This window comes from Ictidomys tridecemlineatus, chromosome 4, assembly GCF_052094955.1.
Source record: "Ictidomys tridecemlineatus isolate mIctTri1 chromosome 4, mIctTri1.hap1, whole genome shotgun sequence".
Classification (NCBI taxonomy): domain Eukaryota; kingdom Metazoa; phylum Chordata; class Mammalia; order Rodentia; family Sciuridae; genus Ictidomys; species Ictidomys tridecemlineatus.
In genome coordinates, this window is record NC_135480.1 from 127,707,628 (window position 1) to 127,730,637 (window position 23,010).

Below are 23,010 nucleotides of genomic sequence, written 5' to 3' on the forward strand. Positions count from 1 at the left end.
CCCTAGTACTAAAAAAAGCAAATGAAGTAAATGTTGTTAATGTGATTATGCTCAGAAGACCAAAGAATCACTCCAACAACTCATTTCTGTGAATTCTTCAATCTTATGTTCCAACTCCTTGGAAGGAAAATTCAGAGCTAAAAGGAAGAACTCAACTCAAAAGATATCAAGTTGCCTGGTGCCTTTCTTTCAGTACATTCAGCCATTCTGACAGTTAGAAATAAACCAGCACACCATTTACAAGACATATGTTTAAAACAAAGATATATTTCATTAAATTTAAGTATATTTGAAGCATGTAAACTATATATTTTTGAGATATATTTAATGAATAAATGGTAAAACAAGGCTATAAAAACAGAATTGGATTTCACATGTTATATTTCACCAATAAAAAATTTAAAGTTATAATACAATTATGCTATGATTAAAAAAAACTTTCAAAACTTACCAAAATATTTTTAATTCATCAAGAAAGGAGAAATGAGGTCTGGGAACAAGACCTAAGATCAGAGGTGTAGGGTAAATATCTCCTTAAAATTCTTTTTGTGCTTCTTTGGGACTCTGTATAACCTCATCTGGAGATAACCTCAAACCAAATGTTGAAGCCTCTAGCAAACATGAGTCTTCATCCAAATGGCCCTACTGGACTGTCATCTGTGCCCTGCTCCTGGCTAGCCTAATCTTGCTCTGCCACAAGGGCAAGTTTTGTGCCTGTGGATGTGACCAAGGGAATGTTTGAACGTGAATTTTCTCTCTTCAGTTTGCTTTCCCTTGTAGAAAAGGTCTCAATGTCTCTGGACCATGAGTTCTGCACACAGTATCAGAGGTTCTACCCTCCCCATTCTTCCCACCTGCCTGTGGAGCACAGTGGGGGCTCCCTCAAACAGTCATGGTTCACACGTTCTCCCTCTGTATCATTCCTAAAGAAAAGGGGGGAAGTAAAATACCAAGTGACTGAATGCCCCATTTCTGTTCCCTCAAAGTCAAGTCAAGTTTAGGAAATAATAAGAGCAAGTCTGGGACAAAACGTCCTATACATATTATCATGATGGCTCCCACATATACTGGGAACTAGGGCAAGTTGGTATTACCTGTAGAAAGCTACTTTCACGCATGCATGCCAGGACCATTGCTCTTGGGAAGCTGGTCATATAAGAAAGCTAATACTGATGATATCACAACTTTTGCAGCCTAAGAGTTTAAACCCCTTTCTGAGTGGGGACTGGGACAGCACTGTAGAAAATGTATGCATCATTCATCCAAATGGCCACCACTGGACCAAGTGTTGTGAGGAGAGGAGGTACTGCCTTGCAAAACGCTTTGAGGGATGAAGGTGCTGTCAGCCTGTTGCTGTTGAATTCTTCTTGAAGTACTCACTGATCTCTTGTAAGCTTTTCCTAGTAAACCATATGCCTCCCATGCTGTCTCTGGGCACTTTTTTTTTTTTATTAGTTACACATGACAGTACAATGATCTTGACATTTCATACATTTGAATCAAATGAGGTATAATTTCTCATTTTTCTGATTGTACAGGTTGCAGAATCACATTGGTCATACAGTCACTTTCTTTGGCCTGTTTGCAACCTTTCCTGCTGCCCCGGCACAACTAGGCTGTGAATAAAACAAACTCCTTTTTCCTTTACACCCTAACCTGCTTTCCTCAGGAATCTACAAAGTGACAAAGGAAACAAAACACATCAACTTACCTGGCCTAGAAACATGACACAATTAGCAGGGCCCTCAATTTAACAGAAACAGAAGAACGAGGTTGCACCTGAGGTTGAAAATAATTCCCAGAGCTCCTCTACCTACTGCTTTATCAGATATGCGTGTGCAAGTATCATGGCAGAAATGCTGTGGGCTGAGGAGGAGACCCAGTAACCACACCCCATCCTTGAAACTTCCTTGAGAAAAGGTCTAATAGAAACAAATCTCTTCTAGAAGAATTTTCTGAGGAAAATCCAACATGGGCATAGATCCACTTAGGAATATTTGTTAAAGGAGGAAATGGAAAAGAGAGATAACAGTTTTCAAAAGATCATGTCCAAACAATGTAGAGATTTTTAACAAGAGTGGGAGGAGAGGTGAGAGAAGATGAAGTCAGGTGTGCTGGGCCTTGAGCTGTGTGCTCACCGTGGTTAGAGGATAAGCGGAGGTGTGGAGATGGGTTACAGATGATTCCCTGCTCTGAGGTGCTGGGGCATGATGTTGCCATGGCAGAGCAATAGCGACTAATTTATGGATTAGGGAAGGGGTTGAGAAAGTTCCCAAGATAAAAGGGAGGATTGGCTCAACAGGGAAACCTCCAATTGTTCCATCTCAAGAAGCCAAGTTATTCTGTCGCTAAGGTAAACATAGCAGAGACAGCTGCACATTAAGAACATGGGGTCAAAAAACCAAGAAGACTATAGAATATATGAAAAGAGGAATATGTGATAATGAGCTTCTCATTGGTAATAATGCAAACTGAGCTTACCAGTTCTGCATTGAAGCATAGCAGGAGGGAGAACTTGAAAGAATAGAGAGGGAATTCATTGTACAGTATGTAAGAGAATTAATGTAAGATATGTAAAGTGGCATTGGTGTCACATTTATTCAGGGTATACCATTTATTGTTTTATTTTGTACATAAAATAATACTTGCAGAGACTTGATTTGCTTATACATAAACTTGCTACCATTATGCTGCTTTTTCCATGGAATCCTGAATCTTTAATGTGTATTCTTCTACTTTGAGAATTTCAATGACATAAATGTTTAAGTGGTTTGGATCTAGAAATCCCCTCCCTACAAATTCATCTTTTGGAAGCATGATCTCCAATGTAGCAAGGCTCAGAGTTGGGGCTTTCAGAAAGTTATTAGGACTATACATCCATCAGTGGATTAACACATATGATGAATTAATAATGTGAAAGAACTATTGGAGGTTAATTGTAGGCAGGTGGACATGATTGGAGCAAGTAGCATGTTACTGGGGAAATGCCCTGGATTATATAAGTCTCTGGCCTGTTCCTATCTCCCTCTGCTTCTTGGCTATCATAAACTAATAGCTTTCCTCCACCACCCACTTCTGCCATGATTTTTTGCCTCATCTTGGGACCACAGCAATAGAGTCTACCAACCATGGACTGAACCTCTGAAACCATAAGCCAAAATAAAAATTTCCTTCTTTAAGTTATTTTTGCTAGGTATTTTGGTCACAGAGATGTAAAACTGACTAGCACAGCTCCCTACAGGTCTCAATGTCTTAATGGTGAAACCCAGATTTGCCACCCAGGGTCCTAGTTTTCTAAGGACCAAGAGTGAAAATGCAAGCAAGTCATCACATCCTTTTTCTAGGAATGCCTCACAATCTCTTCAAGGCAGGAAAACCAGAGCTTTTGGAGAAAAAAATTTTAAAGAACTATTAAAGAACACTCTGTCTGCCTGACTTCACTGAGCCCTTTCTCTGTACCTCTTGTGTGTGTGGTTGGTTCACCTGCCATGTGTCTGACCCTTCTGATGCCTTTGCTCACACCTGCATTCAGATTTCTGCCCATAATAATGACAAAGGAACTGGACCAAATGCAATTAGAAAGAGCACTATAATAATCTTTGGACCAGGACCTGGAAAATGTATGTTCTAATCCCAGATTAATCTTTCAACATCTGATTATGTACGTTTATGCAAATTACTTTACTTCTCTGGGCCTCGGGTTGATTATCTTTAGAATGGAGAGGTGAGTGAATTCTGTAGGGTTTCCCTAGTTCTTAGTAGAGGAAAAAAAATTTAGAATTTTCTTTTCATGAAAAATTTTTCATTTTTTAGGATACACGAAAAAAACACACATCAAACACCCTTGTTCCCACTACCTTTCTAAGATACCAAACATTACCATAGTTAACTCTGTTAAAATTCCCCTGTATTGTGTTGCTGGATTTCAACATCTTTCCTCACCTGAGCAGTAATCAATGTTTTAAATATAGTTTTCGTTTTTCCTTGTATTGCTTTATATTTCAATTATATATGTGTGTACCCTTAAGCAATGTGCATATTTGTATTTATATATATATATCTATAACATATTTGTACTATGCATATTTGAAATTATATGTATATATTCATAACATATATGTACATATGATACATATATATTTTTCAAATGGAAATTTTTGCTCAAAATTATTTACATGTAAATTTTACGTGTTGGCACATAGTTTTAAATTAATTTTCTTGTAAAATATTATATTAAAAATATGTTGATTCTCCAGTTATTTGATATATAGGTTGTTTTCCTGAATTGGTTTTATATTCTTCATTATTCACTATTACAAACATGAATATTTTTCATATGTAGATGCCATTGTTTGGATCTACAGTGTTCCCCAAAGACCCATGTATTAGAGGCTTGGTCCCTAGCCTGTTCACTATTGGGAGGAGGTGGAACCTTTAAGAGATGGAGCCTAATGGGAGGTTTTAGGTGATTGAAGGCAAGTCTTTGAAGGTGTTTGTAAGTCCATTATCTCTTCCTCTTTCTCCCTTTTATTAGCAACCATGAGGTGAAAGGCTTTACTCTATCATACAGGTACTCATTCCAGGTCCAAAAGAAGAGAAACTAAAACTTCCAAAACTGTCAGCCAAATAAACCCTTTCTCTTCTTAAGTTGACTTATCTCAGGTAATTATTGCAGTAGTAGAGGGCTGACTAACAGTAATCTACACAAAGATTTCTTGGGAGTATGTAACTAGGAACAGTACTGCTAGGACTTAAGGCACACATGCATGCTCAACTTTGCAAGACTATCTTTCCCCAAAATTGTTTTCCAAAGTGACTGTGTCTATATTTCTACCAGTAGAGTATAAAATACATGAATCTGAAAACTGGAGTCTTGCTATGTTATCTCCTTGTTAAGGCAATGTAGACTTTTCTTGGCAGGAAAAGAAGCATTTTATCTAGTTTATAGATTATGATGGCAAATGGAAAGAATTAATATTATTCATTTATTCCAAAAATATTTTTAAGTACCTACTAAATATCTGGCACTGTGGAAAGGACTGAGGCCCATTCAGAGAGTGCTGCCCTTGTGGAATTAGCCTCAAGGAGTACATTCATCAAATGTTTCTTTTGGCAGGAGTTCATCACCCATTATTCTCATGTAATGATCATAATAACCCTTTGAAATAGATATTGCCGAACCCATTGTGCAAATGGGAAAACTGAGGCTCAGAGAGAGCACATAATTAAATAAGGGTCAGGAATGGTAAGAACTCAGATGTGATCACAAATGTCTTGCCCTTTCCCTCTTTGGTCCCTGTCTACCTCTGCAGGCTGAGAAGGCCATTCTGGGTCCTGAACTTACAATGGGATCCAATCTAAATGAAAAATGCACAGCAATATGCCTGCCTTTCAGATTAGGAAGCCTGGAAATCCCAAAGGAGGAAATTGTTCTTTAACACTCTTATATCTGGAAATATTTTGAAACCCTTGAGAAGAGTTCTTATATCTTCTCTCCTCTTTCATTTCTGTGTCTTTTAAGAAACTCATGTTTGATTATGGATTGGGTGAGGATGTCTGGGTTATAGTCTCTAAGAAACAATAGACACTTCTACCCCACAGAGCCCTGAAACCATGCAGGTGCTGAATAATATTGAGTTCTAAAGACCTGGAGTCTTGAGTTCCTTTCTTTATTTCACCCCCAACAACAACATCTTGAAAGTATTTTCTCTGTGTCAGTTACATACACTAATCCTAAAAGAAAGATCTTGATATTTGGAATATGCAATGTGCTTTTTCTCCCTCAGCAAGGTGTGCAATTAATTCCTTATGTTCTCAAATAAAATGGTAGAGCAGAAAGTGTCTCTAGGTTCCCTAGAGCTTTCAGGCGCACAATAGGCATGTTCATGTTTTCATTTTCAGAAAAGATCATTGCATACCTCTGCATGCAGAGAGTGAGTAGCCAGGATTTCTTTCCATTGTTTTCCCAAAGAAGGAGTAAATGAAGTCATCAAGCCATCTGGTCGACCTTCTGCAGTCATTTACCATATCTCAGCAAACCACAAAGGCAAATAAAGAGAGCCACAGAAATAAGAATCCTGGGGAAAGTTTAAGTGTTAAAAGGTTATAATTTAAGAAAGGTGTGAATAGGAAAGGGAGCATAATCTCTCTATACCTCACATTCTCCTCACTCCACCTGTGCTTCTGCCTCTGTCCTGCTGTGCTAGTTTGTGCTTCTGACTCCTCATGATGACAGGTATTACTCATACCTGCCTACCTGAGGTAGAGACAAAGAGGGAAACAAATTATTGGGAATCTTCCTTTCTCTAAAAGCAGGCCTCTAACTCCCAGAGACTAAATAGCTTTTTCAAATCAGAATTTTGGGCAGGTAGCTTGAATCCAAGGTATAGTGCTATCTGCTTCTCAGGCCTCTGATTCTACCCACTTTCCTATAAACAGACAAGTTTAAAATAAAAAATACTTATTAAACTGGAGCATAAAATCAACATACTAATCATGAGAACTGGTATCTCATGTAAGCAGGAGCAAAATAATTTTTTTCCCAATGTTTCCTCTTCTCTCTGAGGTTTGACAGATGCCTTATGTGTAGGCTATGAGATTTGAGATGATTTGGGATTTGCCAGAGCAAATTCTGGATGTGAATAAGCATTCCTGGATGTGAATGAGCACATAGTAGGGAGATTTCTGAGTATACACCTGTGTATTATCATCTTGACTGGTTCAGGGAACCAATTTTGACCCCGTATTCACCTCCCCCAGCCCCACATTAACTAGCCGGCTGGCAGGGAGGGTTATCTTTAGTTATCTTATCACTTGAGGTTATCTGTTTTTAAAATATATTTTAAGAATCCTAATATGGCTGTTATTTAAGCATTTTGGTTGTTTTTTTGGGGAATATGGCCTTTAGCATATGAAATTTGATTGGGAAACTTTTATCTCTGGTAAACTTCATGTATTAAGTTTTATATTAACTCAATTTTTTTCTTTCTTAGAATACAGGAAAAAAGACAATGTGAATAAACAAAGACTATAGATGGAGTAGATATTTTAAGGAATAAAGATTTTTTGGATCACTTAAAACCAAAATGAGTACCTACTTTACCTGTTCATGAGGCAGAACCTAGTACACTTTTTCAAGATAATAGTTGGTTTTCCCAGCTGCCCAGAATTTCTCAATGTCAAATAGGAGCTGTGCATGTTTCTCATACCCTATCTGATTTTACATATGTAGGAAGAAGGAAAAAAATTAAATTCATTAGTTATTGTAAATAACTTATTAAAACCTTGCCTCACTACTTCTTAAATGAAAGGATTTCTGCCCCTCTTGTATGAAGATCCTGGTAGCACCTATAGGGGGTTCTCATATAAGGTCACCCAAAGTCATATCCTATGTATGTGATTAATATAAAATTGGAGGCAGTATGGAAGTCTGGCAATTACAGGACAAGTCAGAATAACTCTAAAAAGTCTGTCATAGCTTCAAAGTCTCTCTGGGTGTAGCTTAGACAGGGCCTATAGGTGGCTCTACTTCTCCATCAGACCCATATTACTTCTTCACCTTCCCTTCCTCAGAAGTAGACTTCAATAGAAATTCTAATAAATTACCCTAATAAATACCCCTGTCACTAATCTCTGTGATATTTGCTACCAAGATGGTCTGAGAAAACAAGTGCTAAATATTATTGTTATTCAGTTAGCTGAGTAACTGTCCTTAGTAATAATAAAATCCATGACTTGTGGTAGTTAGGAGTTCACATAACTCCTGGCAAAAGGTGACCTCAAAATTATTTAAAATTTCACTAGTGACAAATTTGAATAACATTATCTGGCAAGATCGTTGTAGGCTTTGAGAAATTTGAGGAAAATATTAACTATAAGGCAAAAATCACATTGGCTACTGCTAAACTAAAGCTCTGGAAAGCAATAAGAAAAAGCTGAAAGCATTAATTTCCAGTTGAATACTTAGTGTGGAAACTAAGTATTTTAGAAAGGAAACAGAGAGAGCTGAGAACCAAGCCCAGGGTTTATTCTTCAGAGTAGCCCAACTCCAAAGAAAGGAGAAATCCAAACCTATACACTGGAGAGAAGGCTAATGGATGGCAATAGGGATAGGAGGATTCTCAGAGACTAGAAACCAAGTGGGCATATTAGCCACTAGAAGGTCACCCAAAGGGGGAAAGAATTATAATAATTAATGGTATAGTTAGAAGGGCAATAGGTTCTTACCTGCAAGGAATTAAAGAGAATTGTTTTGTGGAACATAACATGCGCATGGACAAAATAGTTGGGAAGCCAGAGGGATACTACTCAATTTGCACCATTAAAAAATATTAAGTATGAATGGTAAAAGTGATCACATTTTCCATAATCACATTGTTATTTACCCTAATTTACTGGATTCTAGAAGCAAACGACAGGTCTTCCTCACACTCAAGGGAAAAATACTGTAAATGGTGTGAGTATGAGGGCTACCCTAGAGTCTGTCTACCACTCTGGATGACCTGAAAGGCTGCCATTTTCAAGTATCCATATAAGGAAAGGGCTTTGCAGCAGCTTTATAGTGTGCTACAAATATGGTATTAGAGGAAAAGTACTGGGAATAGAGTTTATGTTGAATTTCTGTCAAAACTCAATGGAAAAATCAAAACACAAACGTTTAGATTCTAAATCAAGAGCATATAATATGCATCAGATAATAATATAACTTCTAAAAATCAACTCCTGGTATGCTGCTGGGACCTAATAGAGATAAGAATCTATTGTATGGGGCATCAAGTGACCATGCTTCTGAAACTGCCTATTATGAACTGAGCTCTATTAAACCAATCAGCTTATAAGGGCAGGTAAGCCAGGTAATATTCCAGATGGAAGTGATACATTTTGGATTAAACATGGCCATTTAGAAGACACAAGGAAGCAATCTAGGCAGGAATTTGACCTCCTAGTTCATCTATCATCTATGCACCAGCACCTCTCCCTCAGCTCACACATCTGACTATACTGACCAGCTGAGGAGGGAGAGAAAGTCCATGAGTGCTTCACAAACACATGGCTTCAGGGGTTGCACTAAAACATGGAAGGGAGATAAAAACTTTTCCAGAGGCAACCCTGGTTATTCACTTCCCACGGAAAGAGAACTTGCTCACAGCTAGAATATATCCAGACTCTTGGGAAATGGAAAACGGCTTGAAAAAGCTCATCAAGGGTCTGAAAGGAGTTTGGAACATTGAGAATGAAGAGATCTAGAATAGAAGCATGTGGGATGAGTTTATGGGGGTGGCCATGAAGCCTGGAGATTTTCATGTCACATGTAGTTCAGTCAGAGTTCCATCTGGTAACAGAAACTACACAGTAATGTGAACAGGGAAAGTTCAATATAAAAATATTGACTAGGAGCAGGGGAATAACTACTATGAGGCTTAATTACTAAGAACTCTACAGAACTACAGGGATAAGTCAGTACCTCTAGTGCTGAGGCAGCATAACAAAGGAAGAAACAAATTCAGAAAGGGATCCCTCTCAAGACCTAATGGAGAAAGTGTGGCTGTGCTCCATTGCGTGGGGCGAAAGTTGAGGAGGGGCTGAAGGCCAGGATTGACAAACCAGGATCTACCTACTGAGGGGTTGAGGAAGTGCCCTGGACAGCCACCTGCTGGGGCAGGGACAGCCACATAATTAATTGGTGGGGTTAAGTGCCACCTAATTGGTGGGATGACTTATTCAGATGGCTGGGAAGGGGTGGCAAGGAAAGGACAGTATACAACACACAAAATACAATATAAATGCAACAAAATATGATACAATATAAAAATGGGTAACAAATTTATAATCACAAAAATTAATATATAGTATTATAAATAATTCTTTATTAATATTATACTTTAATCAATCATGAGATTTTTTCTGCCTCCTTTTTCTGCAAATTCATAAAATATAGCAATTCTATTTCAGTGTTATAATTAAATGCACTATCAATTTTTTTGGCAATGTAAAATCATAAATAATTTTTATTTTTAAGAAGGATCTTTCTGCATATACAACTGTTAAAGGAGCTTTTAGTAGTATATAGACTGTGACAACATTGGGATAAATTCCTGACAAATTATTTTGAAATATAAATTTTAGTACATCTAGAGTGTGTTTCTGAATCTTTTTTCTAAAAAGATTTAACTCTTTATATAAATAATTTTGTTGGTCTTAATTTAATTTTAAATGTAAATTTATAAATGGCATGTTAATGCTTTTTCTGACATTTCCTGTAATTTGTGGCGTTTGTACAAGAAACTAAAATGACTTCTTGATTTATGTATGATTCAAAATGCCTGCCATGTATTCTACTACTATATTTTCAATAATCAGAAAACACTTATTTAAAAATTGTCCTTCTTGTTAGTAATTGGTTCTTTGGAAAGTACATATAATAATACTATTTTTTTTTCCACTGAATGCAATGATCTTTGAGTTTAATTTCTACTTTAAGCCTATATTTACTTTCCAATCTTTTAAAAACCAAGGATTATAAACTCTTTAAAAAATTCTAACAATTGTCCAAAATGCTTTGTGATGTTTATGTTTTATTTACTAAAAATGTTTACCACCCTTTCCTGTTCTGATGCTCAGGTTAGTATTTGTGCTGAGGTCACAGGCACACGCTCTGGATATGGAGAGCAAGCTGATCTCTACCACAGTTTCAATGCTCTTATCTCTAGTATTGCATCCATGGGGAGTCTCTTTGCTTTTCCAGACCGTGGCTGCCACCATTGCTGCTTCTCTTGTTGCTACTATCCCAGCCCAGGCCACTCGTTTGAGGTGTTCAGGATCTCTGACTACTCTATAAATTCCTATGTGTACAAGGTATACTTATGCTACCCATTGTCTGATGTGCATGCAGACCTGAGCCTGTGTGTGCACTATCATCTGGTTATCTCCTCTGCTCATACATGTTCCACTGTTCCATTGGGCTTTACTTACAAAGCATAAATACAAAGTCAAAAAAATTATTAAGAATTTCAAGACAGTATTAACAAAGTATTACATGAAGCACATGGCCAGTTCTCAGAGTGAAGTCCTTTGTAACTGCACTAGAGTTTTCATGAGGCTGGCCCTGTTGACAGAACCTTCCAGAAAGTTCAGAGAGTTTAAAGAGTATGGCATCACTGGGCATCCTGCAATCTTCTGGCTGCCACACTATCACAGGAGCAATCAGGGAAGAGCACATTAGGACCAGAAAAAGAAGTCCTTTTTTTTTTTTTTAACATCCCTCGAATTTCATGGTAGTATCCTCTGCTGACAAAGCTGCATATCCATATTGTGTCAGCTGATAGAGGGAAAATGTTCATAAGGTTCAACGCTAGCATCACAAATGGGATAAGAAGAAAAGATACAGAGAAATAAGGTGTTTACCTAAGACACTTTGAAATGAGTGGTGTCTGTAAGACTACTGTTCATAAACACTGTAATCTTGTTGTTTTTCCGAGGATATGGGCTAACAATTCTGAAACCAGAATACATGGATGCTGGAACTTGAGAATTAGAGTAAATGGATGGTGGAGTCAGATTTCTCATTATTTTAAAGAAAAGTTATAGAAAAGTAAGAAAGCTAGATTGTTCCAAGTCATAGCAGATTGGATTTAAGAGACATCAGTATGAACTCATGTTTGGCTTAATATAGAAACAGATGGGTTATATAAAAAGATATTTATAGATATTTATATACTCACAAATTACATGTATATATGCCTTTTATCTATTAGCTAAGAAAACCTAGAGGCAACAGCACTCTGATTATTACAAGCACAGCTACCACTTAATGTTGGTTTCTAGTATTATTCTCCAATCAAAGGAATCAGGGCTCTTAGGAGAGATGGATGATGTTAAGACTAGGCAAAACTACCCAAAGCATCTCTAGTACCTAAAATATAGAAAGTGCCCAAAGAAACAAACAAAACCCCACGGTGATGGGGGATGTCCAAATGGATCCAAATGATCAGAGCTAGAATGAGCTGAGCAACAAAATTAATATCCACTAGTATATAATGATAACAATAAACATTGAATAAATTAATAAATAAGACAGAAATGTCTCATGAAGAAAAATTCTGAATCATTTATGCAGCTATGCTACTCTCAAGGAGATAGAGTTTGAAAAGAGGACAAAAAGAGGAACTCACATCAGAGAAATCATCTCTGATGATTTCTCCAGCTAGGTAGGTCATTGAAGTTAAGAGCAATAGTGATAAGTCATGTTGATAAGATGCAATCTTTAACAAAATGTGATGTGACTGGACTTCAACCTCTGTGATCTTCTTCCCCAAAGCAAATTATCCAAGTTGAGTTGTGATAAAAATCCCCGGAAGTTCCAGTTGAGTAATAGTCTGCAGAGTATTGTACATATTCCTCAAATCTGTCAAAAATCAGAAAAAAACAAGGAAAATCTGAGTTCACTGTCACAACTGAGAGAGCCTGAGGAAATATGCATATTAAATGTGATGTGATACCCTGGATCACATCATGGAACAGCAAAGGACTTTAGGGAGAAACCAAAGAAAACCGAATAAAATGTGGACTTCAGTAAATGGTAATGTTGATGCTGTATTAACATAGGATTTTAATAAGAGGAAAATCTTGGTGAAAGGTATATGAGAATTCTCTGCACTACCTTTACAATTATTCTGTAAATCTAAAACTTCTCTAAAATAAAAGTTTATTTAAAAGAGTATAGATGTAAAACTGGACAATGGAAAGGTAATAAATAGATGACTGTACAACATGTCAGTGCCCTTCTGAGACACCTCCCAGAAGAAGTACTAACTACCGGTGATTTGATTCACTGCCCTCAGCCAGCCTCTGTCATCAGCAATCCCAGAGATGGCACAAGGAGCACCTGAGGGAATTGGCCACAGTGCCAGGAATGGAAGCTATGCATGGATCATCAGCATGATCTGCTTCCATGACTGAATGTCCCAGTTGCTAGTGACAGGGACAAACAATGGTTCTTATATTGCACCACCCTGCAGTGAGACAAAATGTCAACTTGGTATCAAGTTGGCCACATGGAACCCCTTTCACCCACAAAGGCTAGTTGATTCATTTTGATAAAATATTCTGATGTGAGTTTACTTTTTCTGCCTGTAGGACATCAACTATCACCACTTTCTAAAAACTTATAAAAATCGAATAATCCATCAACCTGGAATCCTAAAACAAACAACAAAAAAAACCCACATCTGATCAAGAGACACCTATGACCATGAGATTCACTCATCATCTTATAGATTATACACAAAAGCAACTGGCCTGGTAGGATATGGGGACTGCTTCAGAAAGGCTCAGTGAAAGTACCAGTGATATTTTACGAGATTATTTTAATTTGTGAGAGGGCTGTTATCCCTCACACTGTATAAACTTTAATTCAAAGATTGTTATGTGGCTCTCCATCTACAACAAGAAAAATACACAAGTAAGTCTTGATCCAAACAGTGAGAATAATAAAGGCTCTGATTGCTCTCATTCTCAGTGACACTGTCTGGGAGCTTGTGCTTCCCATCACCCACAATATTAGACTGTATAGGCTTAGAGGTCTCAAATCCCGAAAAGAGAACATTTCATCAGGAAAACACAATAAAAGCCCTATTAAATGATAAGTTGTAGATACTATGTGGGCACTTTGGGCTTCTTGTGCCAAGCTGACAACAGGCATTTGCTTCCTGATCAAGGAGGAGGTTGCTCTTACACAACGGGGCAGAGAGGAATTTGTTTACCACTTGGTTGATCTTTGGGTACGTCTTGACATTTCTTTGTCCAATATTTGTTGTAAATGAGCAAGTGCATCCTGAAAGAGGTACTGTGGTCAGGAACTCAGGGATGTGGATCCAGGTCACTGAATCAGGGAGTAACTGGGGAAAGGAGAATCTAGAAAAAAAACAGTGGAGAAGGGTGACAATGAGTTTCATTGCATTGCTGAGGCCAATTGCAGTGGCAGGGACTGTAATTGTAGTGGTAAATTGTAATTTGACTCACAAACCTTTCTTTTCTGGATTTTTCCTAGGAAGAGAGAGGCCACTGGAATCCTGGAATGTTACTCCTTGAATACGTATGAAGCATTGGTGAGAGGGGTAGGGTGTGGTGGACACATAAATGTGTTCTCCAAATGCTCCTTCAGTCTGACTCCTGGAGGTTCAGGAGAACCTGTCAGCACCTGTAGGGATTTCTTCCACCTTGCTCAAGTTCATGCCCCTTCCTGGATGGTATCTATCTAATATTTAATAAGTGTGGGGTTCCTAAGGCCTGGATATCCCTGGCCAAACTCAGAGAGCCCTGAAAGCCATTGTAGTGCTAGAGCTGTCCTTGGAGGTAGGCTGCGACTGCTGTTAGGCTCACATTGCTGTTTAATTTCTCCCTCTGCCCAATCCTGCTTGCTTTCTTTTCCTTCTATGAGTATTAATCCCAATGGCATTCCTTAATAAACATCTTGCATTCTGTTCCCAATCTTAGCATCTGCTTTTCCAGGGAACTTGACTGTGACAAGTGTATACTAACTGCCAGGATCTATGTTTTACATTTGCCATTTCTGCTATTCCTCATAATACCTTGCAAGATGCTTTGGGTAATGCATAATTTTTAGAATTAGGGAGGAGAGCCTCAGAGGGTTACGAGTTTGTCTGGGATACTACTACCTATTGGTCTGATTTGAGTCCAAAGGTCATGTTTATTCAGTCTACCACACTAACTATAACTGTTGTAGGAAAAAAAATGGATGTTAATAACCAATTCCTATGACAGACCATACATTGCATTAGGTACTTGTACCCATAAGCATCATTCGAGCCAATTGAAGTAGAGAGTATTTCCCCCACTTTCATGATGTAATGTTTAAGACCAAGGCAAAGGGGTTTGTATTGTGGCTCAGTGGTAGAGTACTTGCCTGGCCTGTGTGAGGCGCTGGGTTCTATCTTCAGCACTGTATGTCAATAAATAAAAGATCCATTGACAACTAAAAAATGTTAAAAAAAAAAGACCAAAGCAAAAAGACTTTCATAGATTGGAGGTGAAGTTGTCTCTAGAACTCAGGTCTGTCTGATTCCAATGACAGTGATTTTTTTTTTCCAAATGAAGCTTCTTACTCTAAAAAACCTCCCAGACAATGAGAGATTAAAGGCCCCCAAAACACATTTACCTAGAAACTGTCCAAACTATGCAATACTTATTGAAATACTGAAGTGTTTACAGTAAAGATGTGTGTCTTGTCTCTCAAAGTGGGCTTTACAAAAATTTTCAGAGGTCTCCCATCAGCTTCCAAACCTTTATGGCTACCTATAATTAGGGAGCCTATGTAATTTATGACATGAAAGCATGACAAATGGTAGCAGTATGAGATAAGAGAGGTAAGTTAGGATGGCTATAAGCAACAGAAAGGAATGTTCACCCCTCTCTGGGGGAAAAAACGTGTTTTTTAGGTGTTCTTTTTAGGTGTTCATTCACACTTTGCTATGTTTCAAACTAAATCACACTAATAGGTGGGTTGTAATAGAAAATGCTTTGAACTGATTCTCTGAATGGCCTTAATGCATTAACTTTACTCTAGCAAATTCACCCATAATTCTGGCCTCTTAATCACACAGCAACTTGAGTTTCGCTCTGATATAAACACTGTGCATTTCCGATTTGTGGAATTGTTTTCCTTTAATTAAATGCACTGGGGAGGTGTAGTTATTTTCAACTCTCTGCACAAATTACTACCCAGTAGAAACCGAATAATGTATTGTAAGTAGTACTTATTCTATTTATTGTACTGTCTATTGATGTGTGTTGGACTTGTTCTATTTTGGAGGCACTGCCATGGTAACTGGGCTCCTGACAAAGGCCTGTGTCAGAGCAGAACTTGAACATGCAGAACATCAGATAAGTGACAAAATAAAGGATCAACCTCAGAAGGCTCAGAAATAACAATTTGAGGGATCATGCTTTACTCCTGAATATATTTCCCAAGAAGTCAGGAAGCCCCAAGAGGTAGTTCATGGAACATAGAGCTGTTCTTCATCAAAGTGGTAGAATGACGTCTATTTTTATAGTCTCTTCACTTCCCTAATCTAGAAAAGACAATGGAGAAGGATGACAATGAGTATGATTGTATTGCTGAGGTCAATCGCCTCAGCAACATCTGGGGCTCTGCCTCTAGTTCTGTTTGGAACTTTGTGTCAAGTTTGCAGCTCTAAACAGAAAGCAAAAGCTGGTTTTCAGTCTTCAGAGGGCCACAGTGACTCTAAATGATTGGCCTTGAGTCTACAGATGTGAGGATGTAGCCTGGTTGTGCTTTTAACCATACTGAATAGCTTCCCTAGACTGGGATTCTGTTTCCTAGCCATAAACTTGGATGCTCTTGGATAACTTGTGAGCTAACATTTTGTTCCTCTTAAAGCTGGTGCCAAGGGGGAGATGGGAAGGATTGATTGATCCATGTTTCTCTGTCCTGTGGAGAGTAGTTGATTTTCATGTCTCTAGGGACTGACGACACTATATGGAAGTTCAGAAGAGCAAATTACTATTGCCCCAAGATTTCCCTTTGCTTAGGGAAATTTCTCACTTTGCTTCCCAATTTCTCATTCTGGAAAGTAATCAACAAGCACAAGGAGTCACTGGGATCTACTCTTCCTTCTTCATCTTTCTCCCATCTTTATTCTCCTTCCTGAAATCCCTCAGGCTTTCAGAGCAGGCTTAGCTCAGTATCTGAGTCAGGCCCAAGAGTGTAAAGGAGCTCTTGTGCCCACAGGTGGTTATTAGCCCCACCACAACACTTGTCCTGTTTTTCAGAGTCAGAGTGAGAATTGATCTCCTCCTTTTCCAGAAGAGTTATAGCCATTGCTTATGGCTTGTGAGCTGAACTGTTCAGACTTGAATTCCATCTAGAAATAAGATGGTTGCTGTCTCTCTGGATCCCCCTCAAAGAGGCTAGAAAGGAACATCATGGTAAAGTTCTAGGTGTTGAGCCATGGGTCCCCCTCAGAGGGTGGTAAGCTATAGAAATGGTATCACCTTGCTAATTTCTGATCCAAGGAAGAAGAAATCAGGGCCCAGATAAAGGGAAAATGAAAGTTATCACTGTTTATTGGATAAACGGTCTTTTACTTTCCTGAAATAAAATTTGGAAGATTATCTAGGAATCACAACTTCTCATCTCAGCCATCATTTCTTACACCCAATATTTGAGAGGTGTCTGTGAGCTTAGGGCAGGCTTAGTGCCCCCTCCTGTTTTGTCAGTCAATGCTCCTGTTGTTACAGGAGCACTCCATATCCATTCCTGATCCTTAACATCCTGCCCCCTTCCCAAAAGCATTTCAGTTCTTGCCATTCTCATTTCCCCCTCTTTATCCCTAAGTATTACCCCTAAGGCTTGGCCCTCTCAAAGGTTGAGGGGCCCCAGGATCAAAAATAACAGATGTGGGTCCCAGATTTACAGCGGACATGGCTTACCTCTACTCTTTCACCCTTTCAGTTTTCTTTTATTGGTAATGGAAATCCCATCTCTCTCTTTGATCCTACATCTATTTCTCTTCCCCCAAATATGCCTCTACCAGAAACTACAGAAAGAACTGCGTCTCCACTCAGCAGACCTCTCTCTTGGGATCCTGGGCTATTTCCAGTTAGAGAATTCAGCTATCATGCTCTTACCTTCCTCCCTCATTTAATCAGTTCTTACTCCAGTTTGTCAAATATTCCCCTTGTCAATGACACATTTGCTATGTTGGGTAGGGGGAGGGAGCAGACTGGGACAACAGGTGTGGAGTTATACTATAGCTAGGGAGTCTTCTGAGGTTAAAAAGCAAACAAAAATATTCAGAGACTGCAATCTTCTTAATTTTTCCAGAGGGTAGAGTTCATGATTTAGGAAAAAAAAAAAAAAAAAAAAGAGGGAGAGAGAGAAAAGACTTCTTGGATGTCCACATCTGGGGTGAACAAGTGTACAGGCGAGAGGAAGTGGGGGGGCAGCCTGACAATTGCTAATAAACAGCTAGAGAAGACCAAAAGGGGGCTTTGTATTTTTAGGGGTGACGGAACACTTCCGGCCTATGAGGCTTGAGATGTTAATTATAGGACCTGTGGATGTCAGCAGAGATCTTTTAAAAGAATAACTTAAGTGCTTAAAAATCCCCCCAAGAATACAGAGCCCGTTTTAGAAATGGCCGTCAAAGACAACAAAAGTGAAATGCGCAAATGCTTTCTACGCAGGGTGGTGCTGGGCAACCAGCTTGCTGCGCAGCCTCCCCCCACGCTGTTGCTAGGAGACCAAAGGGCTATACTTCCATCATCTCCATACTTGCTGGGAGATTGAGTAATTGGTGTCTGGATGTGCGTGTGTTGCTTCCCAAAATATCTCTTTAAAAAGACGTGAGAGGGATGTGGAGCCAGTAGGTAGGATATTGAAGGGCAGACTGTGTCCCTTCAGGGCAAGTGGGTTCCAAGAGCCCTCACTGAGGCTGAGGAGGGTGGGGACCCATGCCAGGGATAGAAATGGGGAGCTGTTTTCAGTTTTTGCAGATTCTTTCCCATCCTCCACCTTGTTATTTCTTGAGTGGAAGCTGGAAACTGGTGGAGACAACTAAAATTCAGGGAGTATTATAGTTTTGTAGTTTCATTCTTACTGTTTGAAACACATTATGAAAGGAAGAAATCTTGTAATTTTGTTTTGTAGATATGGAAAGTCTAAGTGCACACCCGGTATAGTGCTTACTTTTAAGGGTTGAACCTGTTTTGTGAGAAAGGGTATAGAAAACAGAGCATTCACATAGACATAACATACATGCATCTGTGCACATACTGCTCAGGCCCCCATGATGAATATTAATGCTTCAAGTTGCAAGAGTCAGTGAAATATGCAATGGTGCCCACAACTCTGTAAATTGGAAAACCTGAGGTGAAACTTAGTCCTACCTCTAACAGCTTTGTAACTCTTCAAAACCTTCTAAACCTCAGTTTTCTGTTGCATAATCTGATGGGGTTTAGTTAAACATCCCCAAGGTTGAGCATTTTCAATTAGCTTTTTTAATTAGTAAGCAAAATCTAATTCATTGTTATACATTTTACACATTTTCAAATGTCTATTGCTGAAAATCTTGAAGAGTAGATTGAGAAGTAGAGTAACTAACTTTTAAATTTTGTTATTTTCCTTTCTGTCACATTTGTCATAAGATACTTAAATTGTTCAAATATCCAATTTTAACAAGATTTTTTTTTTTTTAACCAGGGGAAGAGGGTGGAAGGAAACAAAGAATTCAGGATATGTGGACACTATATTCTGATATTATAAGAATTAAGAATATGATAAGTTTTCCTTAAAGTAACTACCGGATTTTTGCTTGCTAAGGAATTCTATCAAGATTTAGGAAACTTACTTTCTAGTTCTAAATTTATCATTAATTCATGGGATCATGACTTTATCTGCAAAATGGGGAGAGGGGTAACCCTATGCTCTGGTCTTTGTAAGGATGTTAAGAAGGAAATTGCCATAATATATGTAAATGCACTTTGGAATATAGAAAGGGTGCACAGAATGTACTGCATTCTTTTCACTGTGTGCCTGAGAAATTTATTCATTTATTCAGCAAGTATTTTTTGAGATGCTGCTCTCGCCAGTTCCTCATTAGGCATTCACTCACATGGCACATACACATGGTCAATGTCCTTCATCATCTGTCCTGTGTCCACAGTTCTGTGGAAAATGACCTAAGTTACTACACAAAACGGCCTTCTCAATTGCTACCTCCTCTAAATACTACACATTCTTCTAGGTTAAACCTTCTCACAGTATGAAAAATGCTCTCAAATCACTCCCACGAGTGTCTGTCTTATTTTGTTCTCGAACACTCCCAGTGGCACAAACCTCAGACACTTTACTTCCTGTGTTAATGAATGCCAGTGTCTAATCATTGTACAAGCAGATGTTCCTTAGGAAAAACAAATAAAATTAAGGCTATCTTTAGGTTAGCAAACACCCCTTATCCCTACCCTTGGCTAAGTAGGCAAATAGGCAATGCCTTTCACCATTTTTCCTCTCTCTTTAGGGATGACAATATTAGAAATTTTATGGAGCACCCAGACTCCCTTACTTTACTTATTTTACGCAGCATGAAGGAAATTTCAGATGAACAGTAAAGAGCTCTACTTGTTGTGCTGACACTACTGATAGATTACTTTTCCTGGAGAAGAGGAGACTTACCTCACTTTTAACCTCTCTGATCCCTTAAGAAGTTATTTTCCCTTTGTGCCAAGAATGAGAGGAAGCCTGGAGAACAGGTAAAGAAATATGAGCTGATGTGACTAAAGAGTAACCAGGGAACTGAGGGCTGGGCATTAGCTTTACCAGGCAGAGCTTGGTTCCTTGCCCTTTCTTCTGGGTATTTGGCAAGCATTCCAGAGTTTTCAGTAGGGGGATGGATGTGGAAAGAAGAACACAAGGGAGTCATAAAGAGATGCCAAGTAATAATGAATAAGAGTTATTTTGTACACTCCCAGGAGATCTGAGCCCATGGGCAGTAGTTCCAAGTAGGCAGATGTTGGTCCAGCACCAGAAAATACTTGCTAAGGCTACTTTGTGAAATACAAATGCACTGGGAGTGAGGATAGGGGAGGTACTCAAATCAATTTCCCCTTATTGGGGCTGGACCCCCAGGAAGGATCCACAGGATTGTTTTCCCTTGCCCTTACAACCTTACAAACCTCTGATTGTAATAGGAGATCCCAGGGAGCCATTCTAAATCATTTCTCCCTTCTACCTCATATTTCTCACATCTCATGCATTTATTAAGCCCCAAACCAGAAAGGTTACTATTTGTGCCCCCCAAAAGTTAAGTCCCCAAACAAAAGAAACATTAAATAACTCTGCAAAGTGCCTTTTGAAAGTCCCCTATTAAAAAAAAATTCCTTCTTCAAGCTGAATTGAACAAAGTAGCCATCATCTCAAGGATGCCACAGGATTATTTTATTCTTTTTCATTTGGCCATAATTGTTTCATTTCCATTTATTATGAAGTGAGGTTACTCTCCAAGGAACTCTAATCTCTTAATTCTAAAGATAATGGATTCTTTTTGAAGGGGAAATTTTAGCGGTAACTCAATTGTTCACTTGAAAATAAAACACACCATTTTAATTCTTGGTGATCTTGTTTCTTCTGGAGGTTTTTCTGGGATTCCCAAACCAAGGCAGAGAGAAAAATGGCTTTCTTTCTTTATTTTTTTATCTTGTGGTTTCTGAGCATGAATTAGTTCTGGGACGGGGAAAAATAAAACAAACCAAACCAAAAAATAAATAAATCAAATAACCCTTTTTCATATAGTTTGTAAGTAAGGCATGTAAGGTTTAAGAGAATTAGAATGAACTTGCCTAAGGCTACATGCCCTGTTTCTAAGCATATTAAAAACATCAGGCCACTATAACTACTTTCCTAGCTTCCTGATCTTATATTCTATCCATACATTTGCTAATTCAAAAATGTTGAGCATCACCCTATGTGTCAAGAGCCATCCTATACACTGAACTAAAGACACTAAAATATCTGCCTGCATAAAGTTTATGTTCCAGTTGTAGGAAATGGCCCATAAAAATTAATAAGTAAAAAATACAATATTGTCATGCAAGGGCACACATGTAGACAACACATACAACAGACTGGCTAGACTGGCCGTACAGTAGCTTGATTTGAAAGAAAACAGAATCAGAGACTGGTGTATGTTCCCTGTAGATAGTCAGCCATATTATAGGACTGAGTTTGGATTCTTGAAGAGGGACATTGACCTTAGGGCTGTGAAACTGTTAAATTGAGTGGTTAAGTTGAACCCCTCCTCTGCACTGATTAGGAGAGGGAATTTAAGAGCAATATGGCATAAATTCAATTCCAGTTATATCCTGCCAGCTCAGTCTTCATGATCATAAGTTGGGTCCAAGTCTTGCATAATATAGCAAGCAAGGGCAAGATGAGTCTCATCAGAATTTATGGTTGGAGAACCACCAAGTGTTCTTCTAGCATAGTTAAAAACTGGAGCTCCCACTTTTTATGTGATCAAGATCAATTGATTGATTTTCTTAAGCACTGAGCCATAGCTGGTTTCCATGGAGTTCTGCAAGAAACTTATCTTCTAAGAGAACATGAGGTTCACTACCCAACTCCTCAGATACAGATAACTGGCTTTTCAAATCTATTTAGTATTTTTCTAGCATTCTGGAGCTAACGTGGTAGGCCCTTATCTCTCTGGCCCATTTTCTGCTAAAATCCTAGGTCCAGAACAATGTGTTCCTACTGAAGAGGCTGGAATTCTGGGGCCAAGCCTTGCCATCCTGCAGCACAATATTTATCTACTCTAGCTGCACCTTGAAAATACCTAAAAATATTGCAAAAACATACCTATATCTTGATACACCCCAGAATTATAGAAACATACTTCTAGGATAAAGCTTTGCCTTTTGTATCTTTGAAAGTTTCCTGAGTGATTCTGATCCACGTTGAAAGCTGAGAAGGACTTTTCTGATATTCATCTTGCCAGAAAAATGAGACTATGTAAAGGGAATACTAATTTCAAATTAAAGAAGAAAGCTTTGAGGTGTCCAGGGACAATGGAAGACTGAGTAGATATGCTAAGCTGCCCATCTTGTCCTGAAGACAGACATGTGCTTGATAAGATACAATAAAAATTCTCTGTGTTAAATGAAACTGAAAGCCAAATTAAAGTCTTAAGAGGTATATCCCTAAGACTCCCCCCAAATAGGTAGATTTTGTGACTGAAGTGATAATACCTAATGGATTAGGTATCAGGACTGGGACTTTTTTTTTTAAGTACTGGGAATTGAACTTAACCACAGCATTTTAAGAAATATTTAGTTAGAGACAGGGTCTACACTGAGTTGCTTAGGGCCTCACTAAGGTTCTGAGGCTGGATTTGAACTCAAATCTTCCTGCCTTAGTCTCCCAAGCCACTGGGATTACAGATGTATGCCACTGTGCCTGGGATGACTGGGGTCTTC

General features: G+C 38.5%; 1 long non-coding RNA gene across 1 annotated transcript; it reads right to left on the minus strand.

Moving 5' to 3' along the window:
• Positions 1 to 247: 247 nt before the first annotated feature.
• LOC120889772 (uncharacterized) lies at positions 248 to 20,438 on the minus strand. The gene is made up of 3 exons (XR_005733878.2): positions 20,213 to 20,438; positions 13,761 to 13,911; positions 248 to 12,403 (listed from the first exon to the last, which is right to left on the minus strand). It is a non-coding gene; the product is annotated as an uncharacterized LOC120889772 (long non-coding RNA).
• Between the last annotated feature and the right edge of the window lie 2,572 nt (positions 20,439 to 23,010).